Source organism: Castor canadensis, chromosome 7, assembly GCF_047511655.1.
Source record: "Castor canadensis chromosome 7, mCasCan1.hap1v2, whole genome shotgun sequence".
In the NCBI taxonomy this organism is placed as follows: Eukaryota; Metazoa; Chordata; class Mammalia; order Rodentia; family Castoridae; genus Castor; species Castor canadensis.
In genome coordinates, this window is record NC_133392.1 from 145,497,854 (window position 1) to 145,515,713 (window position 17,860).

Here is a 17,860-nt window from a genome sequence, read left to right on the forward strand (position 1 = left end):
TACTTCAGTTAGAAGCAGCAAATTCTTGGAAGCTGCTGAAAGAGTAAAGTGGAGCACCTGCCCTGTGTTTGCTTCAGGAGTTGAATCTTGTTGTCAAACAGGTATCAAAGCACACACTGCTCCCCACACAGTGAGTTTGTTTCCTGGAGAAGGATCTGGAGCTGTTCTCACATGTTCCCACATACCAGAGAAGTTACTAATCCAATCTCAGCATGACAGTCCTTTCCGTCCACTTACCACATTGGAGTGTAGGAAGTCAGTGAGAAACTCCCATACCCCCTGTGACTGACCCAGGGATCCAACCTTTAAGACTGTCAAAGGATTCACCCCAGAATCAGAATCCTCTGGATGGGCGCATCGAGGGGATTGCAATCCAGCTGATTCCCATGTCTCACTATAAGTTTTCCTCAGGACAGTCACCTGGTGTGGAGCAGTCTGTGAAGGTGTTCCCCTGTTTCTATATAATTCTAAAACCAAACAACAACACAGTGAGAAACTAGCACCTGCACACCAGAGTTAGATTAGCTTTAGACAGTCATCACATAGTGGATTCCCAGCCTCTGCCAGCTGTCTCCTTGTTAGTCTGTTGGTCCCAGCTGTTTTGTCTCCTGACCCCTCCTGAATCTAAGCATCCAGTCCTTTAGGGCAGAAGCTGGGAGATGGTGGGCGGCAACCCTGAGAAGAATGACCAAGGAGGCTGATGTGGGGCTGGGCGGATGGATACTCTGTGGCATAGAGAATGAAACATCATCAGTTTTCATCAATTTCTGCACACCAAAAAACAAAAGGCTGAGTCTGGTAACTGGCTTCATAGAAGAAATCTGAAACACCAGGAAAAAAAAAAAACTATAGGTGCCATCTACCCATGTGAAAGACTATGATAAAATCAGTCTCCCAAGTATTTATACCCATGGCATGAAAGAGACTATTTCCCCAGCACATAAATATTGGGACCGGGACTGAGGATGTGGCTCAGTGGTAGAACACTTGCCTCGCATGCATAAGGCCTGGGTTCCATCCCCAATACCACAAACATATATATGTTAGAAAGAAAAGAATGGGAGGCACTAAAGAGAATCTAGTAAAATATGAAACCACATTCCCACACAGGTTTGCTCTGCACACAAATGTTTGCTTTATTACTTTCCACTTTGTATTGTAATAGCTCCTACCTTTCCCCCCCTACAGTGCTGGGGTTAGAACCCAGGGCCTTGTATAGTCTAGGCAAGCACTCTGCCACTGAGTTATGCCCCCTAGCCCTGGTCCTAGCATTTTTGGCATATTCTAAGCCTATACCATCAAAGTGCTTTCCTGTTCATTATTTCATTCTGTCCTAGCAGCAGCTCCACAGACAGGCATGATTGCCATTCTGTAAGTGAGGAAACAGGCTGGGAGAGACTTGCTCAAGTCTACAGCTAAGTTTTTTGGTTTTGGGGTTTTTTTGGGGGGGGTAGAACTGGGGTTTGAACTCAGGATTTCATGGTTACAAAGTAGACACTCTACCACTTGAGCTACACCACCAGTCTATTTTGCTTTGGTTATTTTGGAGATGGGGGGTCTCACAAACTATTTGCCTGGGCTGGCCTCGAACCATGATCCTTTTCATGTGAGCCTCCCAAGTAGCTAGGATTACAAGCATGAGCCACTGGTACCTGACTCAAAGATTTTTTTTAATTAATTAATTTATTTAATTCGGCACTACTGGGGTTTAAATGGAGGGCTTCACATTTTATGTAGCTCTCACTATGTAGCTCAGGCTGGCCTCAAACTCAAGATCCTTCTGCCTCATTCTCCTGATTGCTGGTATTACAGGTATGTACCACCATGCCCAGCAAGATTTTGTATTTTAAAGTTTCACTGTTAGATAATTAAAATCTTTACTATGGAAAAAGGCAGATAAAAATATATACCATTTAGTCAACATCTAACTTCTCAGACATAACCATTGTTAACATTTTTTTCTGCATGTGCTGGAGGTGGAACCTGGGGCCTCACACCTGCTAGGCACACACTCTACCAGCAAGCTCCATGTCCAGCCCCTCTGCTACTGTTTTGAAGTTATGTTCTTCCAGTCTTTTCTCTGTACTGAGAAGTGGAATGAGGAGTACTGAGACCACGGTTCCAAAGCCGGCCCAAGTCAACGCTTAGCTCTGTTGTTTTCTAGCAAGTGACAGACTTTGGGCTGGTGTTCAAATCCTCTGTGCTTTACTTCCCCATCTGTGAAATGGGGACAATAACAATACCTAACATTCAGTAGCATCTAGTGTAGGACTAAGTGAGCAACATTTTTGATGTATGTGGAATGATGCCTGGCACGTAGACAACTCTAAATTACTCAGTGCTTTTTCTTTTTTCATCTCTTTACAAAAAATGGTAATAATGTGCTTTTTTTTTTTTTTTGTGACAGGGTCTCCCTGTGTAGTCCAGCCTGGCCTGGAATTCAATTCTCCTGCCTCAGCCTCTTGAGTGCTGGGGTTACAGGCATGCGCCACCATGCCTGGCCAGTGTAAGTATGCTTTTGTTTCCTTCTTTTACTTTTTAAACTCAGTATAAGGCAAGCATGGAGACACACACCTGTAATCCCAGCCCTTGGGAGGCTGAGGCAGGAGGATCACAAGTTCAAGGCCAGCCTGGGCTACAGATGGAGACCCTATCTCCAAAAAAAACCCACCAAACTCTCAACATACTACATGTTGTGACCTTGTTTCCATGTATATATGCATATATACATGGTTGTTAACAAAATTTTATTTTTTAAATTTTTTTCAACATTGAAAAATTGTTATTTGACAAATAACTTTTGAATTCAAATTGATGCCAATAACCTGCATATATGCTAATTTAAAACATCGTCACTAAGCACCATGGAGAACAGCTTCCAATCTTTTCACCAAGAGCACCTCTGTTTATTAAAGACTGCCCAAAACATAACCAGTTTGTTTAGTTTTTTAAATCAAGAACTCTAAAGCTGCCAATCACAGCTTCTAATTAGCATGAGACAATCAGGCTAAAACCCCATAATGTAAGTAAAAACAACTTTTAAAAGCTTTGTTTAACTTATACATTCTAATTGATGGAATTTGTTGGCCTCAGGCTTGTAATCATAGTTCCATGGAGCCAAATATATATATGCAAGCACACAAACAGAAATGAGCAATAAGTATCATGCGTAAAAGAGACACAATATGGTTTTGGATGCTCAAGGGGAACAAGGCCTAATTCTCACAGGTGTACAATGCGGCAAGGCTACAGAGACAGATATAAATCACTGACACACAAAGGGTGGCAGACAAGTCCTGTGCCCCTAGGACATGGTGGAAAGAGCATTCAGAGGCTTCATGGACCCAGTAGCATCCAGACCACACCAAGTGAATGTCACTGTGTGTGAGGATGAGCTTCAAGGCTGGAGGGAACACAGGCCAAGACACTGAGCCACAGACTACTGAACTGTGGAGCGTTTGTTTTGGGTAATCTAGGAAGAGACTAGTATAAAACAGGGCAAGGAAAACCTCATCCTACAAAGGGCAAAGACGTTCCCCATGCAGAAGCTCCACACATTCTCTGGAGGTTAAGTAGCTGAGGACCACTCTGCAGGTAGCTCCCCGCCGCCCCCCCCAAACCCTGAGGCTCTTGGAATCAAACCCATAGGCAAGAACCTTCCTTAAAGAAAACTGTCTCTACTCCAAAAAAGTGAGGCAAAACATCACAAGCAAACAAAACTGAGCGACAGTCGGAGTAAGCTTTAACCCCTGGTACTTCACCAGTGCTCCAAATGTCCTGTCACCGGGTTGGCTCATTCCTTACACTGACTCAGTATATCAAGCTCCTAATACATTCCCCTTCAAAATGAGGAAAGAAGACACAGAATACAAACATCCCAAACAAAAGCCAACACCAATTTAAAGGTCCTTCTATAGCATTAGTATGCTAATCTAGTATATTTTACCCCTTTTCTGACCCACTTACAAACTATCTGCTCTCTTGCTCTGCAAGCATTACATTGTTGCATTACACTCCTCTTCTTGGAGTAGTTCAAAGTCTGGAAACAGCAAATTTGCATATTTTTCTACTCTACCATTGATGGGCAATTATAAGTTTTATAATCAAATTCTTTTCCCCCTGATTACCCTTAGATTATAACAAAGTAACAAATTGAAACAAAAAGAAATGAAGTCCTGCAAAAATAAATTTAAAATCAAGTAAAAACAAAACATTTAAAACAGAACGTGTATCTTCACATTAACAGTCTAAACTTTACACAAGACAAAACACTTGGTTTATGAAACCCATAGGCCTCTTAAAAAGTATTGAAGATGTCAGCGGGTGGGAGTCTGAGGTAAGAGGATCTAGAGTTCAAGTTCAGCCTGGGCTACATAGCAAGACACTGTCTCACAAAAAAAGAAATTAATAGCGCATAAAAATAGGGAGAAAAATTCTAGGTGGGAACACAAAACTAAGCTCAACTCATTCACCAACAGAGTTCTTCCAAATACCGTGTCCATAAGGAGGGATGTTGGAAAAATGGTCTGCACGGGGCTGCCTTGCAGTCCAGACCAACAGCCCTTAGGTCTGCTTCAGAGGAGCAGGGATAATGGTGGACACCTGCTGGAGGTGGGCCAGGGAGCCCTGAGGGATGTCACTGGCCCTTTGTGCAGCACGGAGATGTCCTCCAGCACCTGTCAGAGTATCTTTCTCCAGCAACTCTTTCTGAGACATCCTCTTTGATAACCTTCTCTGATCTCTGAACAGAGAACTGCAATCTTTTTTTGTGGGAAAAAAATTCTGTTTTGCAATATCCAGAAACTTCCGGATACGCTGACTAACACTGGTTGGAATTTCTTCCTGATCAGTGCCATTGACACAGCCCCCACTCATCAGAGAAGCAGGGCAGGCCTCAAATGATGACTCCAGTTCATCTGCTAAGGTACTGCTAGAACTTCTCAGAGCATTAGGCGCTGCTTGAAGAAGCGAGGCCTGGCCAGGGAGTCCTGGCAGGGATGGTGGGGGCCCTGGTGGCTCCCCAGAGAACATGCCATTCAGTGCAGCCACCATGTCTGGAATGGACAAATAGAATTTTATGTTGCAACCATCTCATAATTTTACTATCCTCTACTGTTTCCAGTTTCTTGCTATTGTATGCTGAACTGAATATCCTTGTAGATAAATCTTCCTTAAATACAATTTCTTGAGATGAAAATACTAGGCCACATGGTAAAGCTTTTTTTTTTTTTTTTTTGCAATACTGAGGTTTGAACTCAGGGCCCACACCTTGAGCCACTCCACCAGTGTTTTTTTGTGATGGGTTTTTTTAAAGTTAGGGTCTCGAACTATTTCCCAGGCTGGCTTCAAACCATGATCCTCCTGATCTCTGCCTCCTGAGTAGCTAGGATTACAGGCATGAGCCACCAGTGCCCAGCCCATAGTAAGGCTTTTAATACATATTACCAAACATTCCGGAAATGATGTCTTCATAAAGGTGCCCACCATCAGGGCACAAGTGAAGTCCCAGCTTCCAGCTTTGAGAATGCTCTTCTCCCTCCTTGTTATTTATGGCTGCTTCTCTGACATTGGATCTGTAAGCAGAGATGGTGAATTTATTTGGAAAGGAAATAGTTGGAAGAATTTTATAAAGTTTTGAAGACCACATGTTATCTATGGCCCTCTCACAAACTATGTGTCTGGGGCAACTCTTCGTTAAGGAGAACATGGAGCTAATCAGGCTCCTTTCCATCACACTTGACAGCTTCCATGGCTGTCAGTTTGGTGGGGAATTTTCCATGGACTCAAGCAGTCCAATGTTTGTTCTCTGGCTCATTGCTTGGGTTGGGAAGAGACTATGAGTCAAGCTTCCCTGGCCCAAGAGCCTGTATTTTGCCATAGCAGGAATTTTAAAAAGCCAGAGTGACATACTTTTAACAGATGACTAAATGCTTGGCCTAGTTGGCACCATGCTATGACTTCTCTTGGGAATAGCAAGCAACAAGGGAGTCACCATTAGCCAACAACTCCTATGGCATGAGGAATTTAAATAACTTGCCCAAGGATGGTCTGATCTCTCTAGCATGCTCTCTCTCTCTCTTTCTCTCTGTTTTTGTTTGTTTTTGGCAGTACTGGAGTTTGAACTCAGGGCCTACACCTTGAGCCACTCCATCAGATCTTTTTTTGTGTGTAGGTTTTTGCAACATAGGGTCTCACAAACTATTTGCCCAGGCTGGCTTTGAACCTTGATCCTCCTGATCTCTGCCTCCTGAGTAGCTAGGATTAAAGGCATGAGCCACCAGCACCCGGCTCTGTCTGTGTTTGTTGTTGTTTTATTTTGTTTTGTTTCAGACAGGGTCTCATTATATAGCCTAAACTGCCTCAAACTCAAGATTCTCCTGCCCCAGCCTCCCCAGTGCTCCCCATACATGTACCTCCATCCCCACTTAAATTTTTGCAGTACTAGAATTTATACTAGGGGCTTTACCCTTGCTGGGCAGATGCTCTACCACTTGAGCCACACCTCCAGTGGCTCTGCTTATTTTGGAGATAGGGTCACATGTTTGCTCAGGTCCAGTCTGGACCGTGATCTTCCTAGTTTAAGCTTCCCACCATCACTGGGGTAACAGGTATGCATCACCATGCCCATCTTTTTTCCACTGAGATGGTGTCTTGCAAGCTTTTTTGCCCAGGTTGGCCTAGAACCTTGATCCTCCTAATCTCAGCTGCCTTCGTGGCTTGGGATGACAGACACCTAGCTCCTGTTTGATCTCTCAATTCCAGTTCACCATCTTCCTAATGGTACTTGTTTTGTTATAAATATTACTTATGTAATTCAGAACTGTGATCTTTTGTATGTAGCAAATGTACTATAATTAGATAATAACATAAGAATTGAGCACTTCACTATCACTACAAGCACCTGTACTAAGCAGTTTATATGTGTTATCTAATTTAATTCGCACCACAATCCTGCTAAAGTCAGTATTATCATCCCCATTAACAGATGACAAGAGTTGGGTCACGCCTGTAATCCTAGCTACTCAGGAGGCAGAGATCAGGAGGATCAAGGTTCAAAGTCAGTCCTGGCAAATAGTTCAAAAGACCCTATCTTGAAAAAACCCTTCACAAAAAGGACTGGTGGCAGGGGGGAGAAATGACCCAAGCATTGTATGTACATATGAATAATTAAAAATAAATAAATAAATAAATAAATAAATAAATAAGGACTGGTGGAGTGGCTCAAGGTGTAGGCCCTGAGTTCAAAACCTCAGTACTAAAAAAAAAAAAAAAATGACAAGGACTGAAGGTGTGGCTCAAGCAGGAGAGTGCCTGCCTAGCAAACTCATAGGCTTGAAGCCCTGAGTTCAAGTCCAAGTACCACCAAAAAAAATTATAGCTTATTCTAGAAGGAGGTCACACCCACCTGGTTCCAGGCTATCATCAGTCTAGGAAACTTGCCTATCAGAAAGTACATATAGATCCCCGTACATGGTATATTTTCAAAATGAAAAATTGCCCACAAGGGCAGCCCTGCGATGACCTATTTACTGCAAGTTATATACAGCTGCGAGGCAGAAGCTGACGGATATCCCTCCTGCAAAGAGGCTGCAGCCACAGAGGCTGGAGGAAGAAGAAGGAAGGCCGGCACATTCAGCTTAATGAGGTGCAGTTTTGATTCTTAGGGCTGGACCATCTTAATTATGGAATTGAAACTCGGCTTAAAATTTAAACTGATCACAGAATTCAGTTGCCCCAAAGAAAGAATGAGAATGGAAATAACAAGTATACCACAGATGTCAACCAACCAGCCACTGCACTAATCACAATTTGAAAATCAGTAGGGTCATCTGGAGGATAGTCCCCAAATGTCAGTATCCCTCTCCCTCCCCCAGGTTTTCATCCAGTGACCGGACATGAATTTTCCAGGTTACCTGGGTGTGGTGGTACACACCTGTAATTCCAGCACTCAGAAGGCTGACACAGGAGAATCAGGAGCTCAAAGCCAGAATAGGCAATTTAGTAAGACCCTGTCTGAAGATAAAAATAAAAAAGGGCTGGGGATGTAGCTCAGTAGTGGAGCTCTTGTCTGATGTGCACTGATGTAGAGCTGGACAGGAAGGTAGAAAACCTGATGGCTGAGAACCATGGTGTGGCCTTGATAAAGAGTTGCATACTGGATTGCTAACATTAAAAGAATGGTTTGCGGCATACAACAGGGTCTTGTTGACCTGCAGCCCCTGGAACCCACAGAAAATAACAGCCCCAATCTTACCATCAAAAGCCAACCCCCTGCCTGGCTTGTGGGAGGAGCTGATGACACAGAGCCACTTTTCCAGGACTGGCCACCCCCATGTCCACAGACCCCCAAAAATCACAAGTCTTGGAATCCCAGAGCAGCGCTCCCTGTTGTCTGCCCCCCTCCTGTTGAGATGCTTTTGCTCTGCTTCCAATTCACTTTTTAATAAACCTGCCCCAACCCTCATCAGCGCAGCCTCAGCCCTGCCTGAGCTCAGTGTCCTAAGAAACCTCTTGCTTCTCCTACTTGCTTGTCTTGGTAAAATATTTTACCAACCCATGACACCAAAAATCCATGACATGATGAGGCCCTGGGTTCAATCCCCAGTACCACACAAAAAAGGAAAAAAAAGAAACTGAGACTTGGGTAGCATAGCTGGTAAACAACAGAGCCAGGATTCAAGACCTTCTTCATTGGCTTCCTGAGTGCTGGAATTACAGGTGTACACCACCATGCTCACCTGAATAAATATTACCTGAGAAGAAAAGGAGGGGGAAAGGGAAACTGTGGACCAATATACCTTATGAGCATAGATGCAAAGAGGCTAAACAAAGTACTAACAACTGAATTCATCAGCATAATATCAAGAGGACTAAGCACATAATCAAATGGGATTTTTTTCCCGAAATGCAAAGATAGTCAATATATGAAAATCAATCACTGTAATGCACATTAACGGAAAGAAGGGAAAAAAAAAACATATAGCCGAGCACCTGAAGCTCACACTTGTAATCCTAGTTACTCTGGAGGTAGAGAGCAGAGGATCTCAGTTCAAAGACAGCCCCTGCAAATCGTTTGTGAGACCTTATCTTGAAAAAACCCATCACAAAAAAGGGCTGACTTTTTTTGAGAAGTGGCTCAAGGTGTAGGCTCTGAGTTCAAATCCCAGTATCGGGAAAAAAAAACAGAAAGAAAAATCACAGAGTTAATCGATGCAGAAAAGGCATTTGACAAAATTTGATATCTTTTCATGATTTAAAAAAAAAAAAACACTCAACAAACTAAGAGTAGAAACTACCTCTATGGACTGGAGGTGTGGCTCAAGTGGCAAAGTGCTTACTTTGGAAGTGTGAAGCCCTGGGTTTGATCCCCAGCACCACACTTAAAAAAAAAAGAAAGAAAGAATGAAACTACCTCAACATAATGAAAGCCATATGTGGCAATGCACACAGCAAGTATCGTAGTCAATGATGAAAGACTGAAAACTTTCCTCTTGATGCCTGGCCTGGAACAAAGTGAGATGCCACTTTTCCTGTAATGGGTCATTGCCCCCTGCTCCCCCCACCCTCCCTTTTGCCTTTGACCCTCCCTAATCTTTTTGTCCAAGAGAAGCTCTTCCCTAAATGCGGGGGTCCCAGTCCATTTCGCTCCTCCCACCAGAAGAGGACACTCTGTCCTTTTCCTGATGCTGTGGATCTGCTCACGTCTCATCACACCAGGACCTTCCATTCCCCAAAGCCTTTGCTCTGCCCCACTCAGCATGAAGCAGCCAGAGCGGAGACATTGCCCTGAATCCATGGACATAGAGAAGGATTGATGGATGAAGTGTGGCCATGCAGACAGGCGCCATATTTATACTGTAATGTGAAGGAATAGAAAAAAATACCTGGAACAACAAACTCACTAAGTAGGTTATTTTGAAGAAAGAGAATTGGGATGAACTGGGGACTTTAGTTTTTGCCTTCCCTTCCCAGCCTTCTCCCCCACACCAATCTATTATTTACTTTGCTTACCTCCTAACCTCCCCACTCTTTTTTTTTTTATTTTTTTGGCAGCACTGGGGTTTGAACTCAAGGCAGGCAGGCGCTCTAACACTTGAGACACTCCCCCAGCCTGTCCCCTACTCTTCTAACCATTCACCCTTATCACATGGTTGCCTTCCTCACACCTCCTCTCTTCAGTTCATGTGAGCTGGCTTACAGAAAAGTAATGCATTCATCTGAAAAGAAAAGGCAGGCCAGCCCAGGAGGTCAGGATCTGGGTGAGTTTCAAAGAAGAGGAGAAAGAATGGCAGTGGGAATTTCCCACCCGTTGTCTCGTTCTAACCGCTCTGTGTCCATAGAACCCCAGCACACCGCGTGAGACCCTGACACACAGATTTGAGTTTCCTTCAAACCCAGCCAGAGGTCTTCCTGAGAAAGAAGAGGGATGAGGACGTAGCTCAAGTGGTAGAGCACGTGCCTAATGTGCAGAGCCCTAGATTCAATCCCCAAGAAAGGCAAGAAAAAGGAGATGGAGGAGGGGAAAAAAAGGTAAATTTTAGCTGGAGGAATGGGTTCAAGCAATAAGAACTCCTGCCCAGCAAGTGTGAAGCTCTGAGTTCAAACCCCAGTTGTCACCAAAAAAAGGAAAAAAAGAGGAGGAGAGCATCAAAGTTAGAGGAGGAGGAGGAGGAGGAGAAGGAGTGCAAAATTAGAGGTCTCCCATGTCCAGATTTCAAAACTTAATACAAAGATAGAGTAATCAAAACACTATGGAGCCAGGCATGGTGGTGCACATCTATAATCCCAGCTACAAGGGAGGCACATGGAGGTAGATCCCACTCTGAGGCCAGTCTAGACAAAACAAGATCCTATCTGAAAAAATAAAGCAAAAAGGATTAGAGACATGTTTTGGCTCAAGTGGTAGAGCACCTGTCTAGTAAGTGCGACCCTGAGCTCAAACCCCAGTACCACCACCAAAAAAAAAGTCAATAACAACAAAAAGATCCTAAGACTCCTACAGGAGGGTCCTGTACTGCGTATAACTTGTCTCACACAGAATAATGTCCTCAAGGTTCATCCTCACTGTATGGCAGGATCTCTTCCTCTTTAAGACTGAATAATATTCCATCACATGTCTATGCTGCATTTTGTTCATCCACTCATCTGTTGGTAGGTACTTGGGTTGTTTCCACTTTGGGCTATTGTGAGTGGTGTTGCCATGAGCATCTGTGTGTGTGTATCTGTTTGATCCCTGCTGTCAGTTCTATTGAGGTAGCATTGATGGTAATTCTATGTGTAACTTTTTTCAGGAGCTGCTATGCTCTTTTTCACAATGGAGAAACTACTTTGCCTCCAGCAAAGCACAAGGGATCCAGTTTCCCCCGTCCTCACCAGCACTTGCTGATGTTCTGTAATAGCCATCCTCCGGAGTGTGCAGTGCTACCTCACTGTGGTTTTGACCAGCACCTCCCTAGTGAGCAGTGAGGTCCAACATTTTGTTAGAAAAATGGCTACTCAATCTTTTGTCTTCCCCGCCCAGAAGACACATCACAACGGGCAAGCCTCTTACCATCTTTGGGGCCACTTCCTCTTTCGTAAACTGGAGCTAATGATGCCCCCTACCTCTCTGGGTGGTCATGTGGATTTAGGTGGAGTGGTCCATGTTAAGGGTTCGCGTCCCCTCTGCCTGGGTCATACTACACATTCAGTGTTAGCAGCTTACCATCCAGGAAGCCCAGGTGTCACTGGTCAAACAGCTAGGAAGTGGCAAGGCAGGGCTTGATGCCACAACTCCTGACTCCAAGTCCAGTGCTCTGTGCTCAGCAGGCACTCACTACTCAGGAGGCAGAGATCAGGAGGACTGTGGTCCTAAACCAGCCCAGGCAAATAGTTTGCAAGACAAAAAAAAGGGCTGGTGGAATGGCTCAAGAAGTAGGCCCTGAGTTCAAACCCCAATACCATAAAAGAGGGAGAGAGAGAGAGGTGGACAGGCGCCAGTGGCTCATACCTGTCATAATCCTAGCTACTTGGGAGGCTTAGATTAGGAGGATCATGGTTCAAGGCTAGCCAGGGCAAAATAATTAGGGTGAAATGGGCCGGGGTGTGGCTCAAGCAGTAGAGTGCCTGCTTTGTAAGTACAAAGCCCTGAGTTCAAACCCTAGTCCCACCAGAGAGAGAGAAAAAGATCCCCCAGGGTTTGGATAGCATCTATGGACAAACTCTAATGGAGGGGAGGGTTATTCATGGTTGGTGGTGGGAGGAGAGAGTATTACAAGAATGGATCAGGATTTTCCTGGAATAGGGTTAACGCCTCTTTTCTGTCCTTGCATAGGATTTTTGGGTGTGTTGTAATGGCAGATGTGTGATGGAAGCAGCCAATTTCACAAGGCCAATGCTTTGGCAGTGTCATTGTAGTGAAGTAAAGGACAGTTAGTGGTCATCTTGACCAGCCATGTGGCCGCAGCTGTTTTTGGGAGGGTCTTTTTTTTGACTGAATGACCTATTTGACAGGCTGTCTTGCTGTAATACAGCTGCGGAATAGCTGGGAGCTGAAAGTGCTCCATCCTCCATCTACCACCAGCAACCATCTGAAAGATTGCACGTCAAACACTCCAGCCCACCTGAGCCTTCCAAAACTTGAGGGATGTTAAAATGATCATTGTTACTTTAAAACCACTGAGTTTGGGGGCGATGTATTACGCAGTTGATGTAAGCTAGGTAGGCACAGGAGAAAGGAGCAAACTGGATGGTGTCTGGAGCTGTGTTCCAACCCTGCTCGGCATTTGTGGAGTGACTATTATGTGGCAAACATTAAACTTGGCCCTTTTATAGACTATTTCTCCCAATCCTGAAGTTAACATATCACTCCCATGTGTAATAAGTAAGGAAACCAGGCTGGGCTGTAGCACAGTGGCAGAGCACTTGCCTAGCATGAGCAAGGCCTTGGGTTCCATTCCCACCACCAGGAAGAAAAAAGAAAAAAAAGTGGCTCACCCCTATAATCCCAGCTACTCAGGAAGTGGAAAACGGGGAAAAGTTCTCAAGACCCTACCTCAATAAAAGCTGGGTGTGTACTTGTCATCCCAGCTATGCATAATAAGGCTGGCAGAGTGGCTCAGGTGGTAAAGTGCCTGCCTAGCAAGCATGAGACCTTGAGTTCAAACCCTAGTACCACCAAAAACAAACAAACAAAAAAACCCACCTATGCGGAACAGGATTGAATTGCAGTCCAGGCCAGCAGCAGCAAAAACACAAGACTCTATTAAGGCAAAAAAAAAAAAAAAAAAAAAAACTGAACCAGAAAGGGCTGGAGGTGTGGCTCAAATGATAGAGGAGTGCTTGCTGACTAAGTGTGAGGCCCTGAGTTCAAACCCCAGTACTGCCAAAAAAAAAAAAAGTGAGGAAACAGAGGCTCAGAGGAAACAGAGCAGCGCTCAAAGTCACACAGAAGAATGGAGACGTCATGATTTGAACCCATGCCTGCCCATTCAAGATACTGTGCCCATTCCTTAAGCAATCGCCACTTCCAGAATCAATGAAATCTGGCAGCCTCTAGGGCCTTTGGGTCTGCACCTTGGTGAAACCTTCTGTCCTTCACTCTTCCCCATGATGGTCAGTGACTGGAGAAAGGAATGAGGAAGATGCTCTCTGGGACCAGTGGGGAAACACCACCAAGTCCAATGCCAGCTAGGGGACTTCTGCTTGTGGCCCCAGAGGTTCGGGCAACATCTCCTTACCGTGAGACTCCACCTATTCACACATGACAAACAGGATGTGTTTTGGTGCCAGCTCCAAGCAGTTGACAGTGTCAGCCTGGAGTACTGCCCAGAGGAGGACTGTAAGAAGCATCTGGACTGAGCAGGGCTAAGGGGCTTGAGGCTGCCATGAGCACACTAGGAGTGCCAGCCTCTACCCTGGTCCTGTGATCACATCTCTTTTCCTGTGAGAGGGCCCCAAGGTGCAGGAACCATGAGGGCAAGAGTTTGTCTGTCTTATTCACTGCTCTATTCCCAGCCCCCAACACAGTGCCCTGCAGCATTAGGATTTCAGTAAATACTTGTTGAATGAGAGTCCAGACATGGCAACTCAACTGGGTAACGTTCTCCAGGCAGCCACCCAGGCCCCCACTACCCCTGCCAGGACTCCTGTGCCAGGCCTCACTTCTGCAAGAAGCACCTAGAAGTTGGCACCAGTGGCTCACACCTGTAATCCTAGCTACTCAGGAGGCAGAAATCAGGAGGATCGTGGTTCGAAACCAGCCCAGGCAAATAGTTCTTGAGACCCTATCTTGAAAAACCCCAATACAAAATAGTGCTGGTGAACTGGCTCAAGTGATAGAGCGCCTGCCTAGCAAGTCTAGCAAGCATGAGGTCCTGAGTTCAATTCTCAGTACTTCCAAAAGAAACAAAAAAAGAGATGCACCCAGAAGTTCTAGCAGTACCTTGGTGGATGAATTGGAGTCATCGTACGAAGCTTGTCTTGTGAGTGGGGGCTATGTCAATGGCACTGATCAGGAAGAAATTTGAACTGGTGTTGGTCAGCGTATCCAGAAGTTTCTGGACGTTGCAAGACAATGTTTTTTCCTCCGAAAAAGATTGCAGTTGTCTGTGCAGAGACCAAAGCAAGTTATCAAAGAGGATGTCTCAAAAAGTTGCAACTGAAACACACTCTGATCCAGACACACCTGATGAAGCTGACGCGTTGGCAGCAGGTGCTGGAGGACATCTCCGTGCTGCACAAAGGGCCAGTGACATCCCTCAGGGCTCCCTGGCCCACCTCCAGCAGGTGTCTACCATTATCCCTGCTCCTCTGAAGCAGACCTAAGGGCTGTTGGTCTGGACTGCAAGGCAGCCCCGTGCAGACCATTTTTCCAACATCCCTGCTTATGAACATGGCATCTGGAAGAGCTCTGCTGGTGAATGAGTTAAGCTTAGTTTTGTGTTCCCACCTAGAATTTTCCCCCTATTTTATGACTTTCTTTTTTTCCTTTTTTGTTCCTTCCTTCCTTCCTTCCTTCCTTTCTTTCTTCTTTCCTTCCTTCCCTCCCTCCCTCCTTCGTACTCCCTCTTTCTTTCTTTCTTTCTTCTCCTCCTCCCCCTCCTCCCCCTCCTCCTCCTCCCTCCTCCTCCTCCCCCTCCCCTCCTCCTCCTTCTTCTCTTCTTCCCCCTCCTCCTCTCCCTCCTCCTTCTTCTCCTTTTCATTTTTTTTTTTTTTGTAAGACAGGGTCTCACTATGTATCCCAGGCTGGCCTCAAACTCTCATCTTCCTGCCTCAGTCTTCTGAGTGCTGACTTCTTGGGTACTTTATAAAATGCCTATACCTTTGAGAAACCAAGAAAGTTTTTTGTCTTTAACAAAGTTTACTGTTAGTGTGAAGACACAAATACTTTCTTTGGGTTTTTGTAATCATTTGTTTTGGTTTTGCTTGTTTTAAAATTTTTATTTTTGCATGACTTCATCTCTTTGTGTTTCCACTTGTTGGATTAGGTCGTTAGGATGTGAGGGGTTGTGATAGCCTGAGGATGAGGGGAAAGGAGCTTGGTTGTAGACCTTTAAACTACTCATTCATGGTGGTGTAAAGAAATCTGTGAATGTGCTCTTTCCAGACTTTGGACTACCTCAAGAAGATGAATTGAAGGTGACAGTGGACTTGCTTCCAGGGCAACACAGAGGAGGGTGTTTGGTAAGTGGGTCAGAAAAGAGGTGACATAAGCAAGGTTAGTGTAGTAATGCTACAAGAAGACCCTTAAGCTGATGCTTGCTTTTACTGGGGCAAGTTCCTATTTTCTGTGGTGTTTACTCACATTTGGGGCTGTGCTAGGAGCAGACTACACTGGTACACTCTGCACTCACGGGTCAGTGCAAGGAACCAGCCAACCCTGTACCAGTTGTGAGACAGCTGGGACACCGGCTAGGTACAGGGTTTAAAGCTTCCTCTGATTGTCTTTTGTAGTTCTGAATTTTGTTTGCTTGTGATGTTTTGCCTCACTTTTTTGGAGTAGAGACAGTTTTCTTTAAGGAAGGTTCTTGCCTATGGGTTTGATTCCAAGAGCCTCAGGGTTTGGGGGGGGCGGCGGGGAGCTACCTGCAGAGTGGTCCTCAGCTACTTAACCTCCAGAGAATGTGTGGAGCTTCTGCATGGGGAACGTCTTTGCCCTTTGTAGGATGAGGTTTTCCTTGCCCTGTTTTATACTAGTCTCTTCCTAGATTACCCAAAACAAACGCTCCACAGTTCAGTAGTCTGTGGCTCAGTGTCTTGGCCTGTGTTCCCTCCAGCCTTGAAGCTCATCCTCACACACAGTGACATTCACTTGGTGTGGTCTGGATGCTACTGGGTCCATGAAGCCTCTGAATGCTCTTTCCACCATGTCCTAGGGGCACAGGACTTGTCTGCCACCCTTTGTGTGTCAGTGATTTATATCTGTCTCTGTAGCCTTGCCGCATTGTACACCTGTGAGAATTAGGCCTTGTTCCCCTTGAGCATCCAAAACCATATTGTGTCTCTTTTACGCATGATACTTATTGCTCATTTCTGTTTGTGTGCTTGCGTATATATATTTGGCTCCATGGAACTATGATTACAAGCCTGAGGCCAACAAATTCCATCAATTAAAATGTATAAGTTAAACAAAGCTTTTAAAAGTTGTTTTTACTTACATTATGGGGTTTTAGCCTGATTGTCTCATGCTAATTAGAAGCTGTGATTGGCAACTTTAGAGTTCTTGGTTAAAAATCTTAAATAAAACTGATGACCTCTTGAGCAGTCTTTCAATACTAAAGATGTTCTTGGTGGAAAAAAAGTATTTGTTGACTGAATGGTTGGGGATGTAGCTCAGTGGTAGAGCACTTGCCTACCACACTCTGGCTTAAGTCCCCAGCACCACAAAAAGAAATTTATGGAGTGAATAGGAGAGTTTAGAGGTGAAATGGATTTACTCTGGGATTTCCTAGGCCTGGGTTTAGATAACAAACAACAAGCTCTGCCACTCGTTGGCTGGATAACATTGGCTAAGTTTCATTACTTAATCCTAAGGCTCATCTACTTCACTCATTCATCCATGCATTTATTTATTCATTGGACAAATTTTAGTTGAGTGCTTGGTCTGTGCCAAACACTGTTCAAGGCCCCTAGGTATGTAGAAGGGTCCAAGGCAAATGTAGATCCCCACTCTCATGGAGTTTGTATTTAGGAAGGAGAAATGAGCAAGTAAGTGAACTATGTAGTGGAAATTGGGTGGAGATAAGTGCTTTGGAGGAGCACAGAGTGTCTGTGGAACAGAAAATTCTGGGGTGCCGTGGGAGGAGACCTGCCTCCTGGCCTATAGGACCATGTGAACACTGGAGCCCAGGGCAGGGGATGGTGGGCCCATCTTACCAAAGCTCCTGGAGCTCCTCTTACAAACTTCATGTTGTATTTCCATATGTAAAATAATATGGATATATAATCCTTCTTATGAAGTGTCCTGAGGATTGAGTGAGAAAATATTTGTAAAAGGTTTAACTATATGTACACAGTGAGGGCTCAATATATGAAGGTTGTTATTATTTATTTTCCTTTTATTTATTTATTAGACATTTACCAACTATTGATATGCAACAAAGAGCCAGTTTCTGAGACAAGAGTTGAATGACGTCATGAGACAGTTCAGCCCATGCTTTACCTTTCCAACTGTATAGCAGGCATGTCAAGGGCAGGGTCACACCTGATGCAGCCCCACGCAGAAAGTCAGAGTGCTGATATCATGGGAGAAGAATCTAAGGCTCAGACTCTATAAAACAGTGGTGTGAGGGGGGGCATGGGAAAAGAATGGAAGGTGTGAGCTTGCTCAAAGTACACCTTATGGAGGGAATTATCACAAAAACACCCTTGTATTATTAAT

At 44.7% G+C, this 17,860-nt stretch overlaps 2 pseudogenes; one reads left to right on the top strand and one right to left on the bottom strand.

Annotated features, from left to right (window-relative positions):
• Window positions 1-4,321: 4,321 nt before the first annotated feature.
• On the bottom strand, window positions 4,322-5,136 carry LOC109678531 (mediator of RNA polymerase II transcription subunit 28 pseudogene; annotated as a pseudogene).
• Window positions 5,137-14,045: 8,909 nt separating this feature from the next.
• Window positions 14,046-14,805, top strand: LOC109678015 (mediator of RNA polymerase II transcription subunit 28 pseudogene; annotated as a pseudogene).
• Window positions 14,806-17,860: the final 3,055 nt, after the last annotated feature.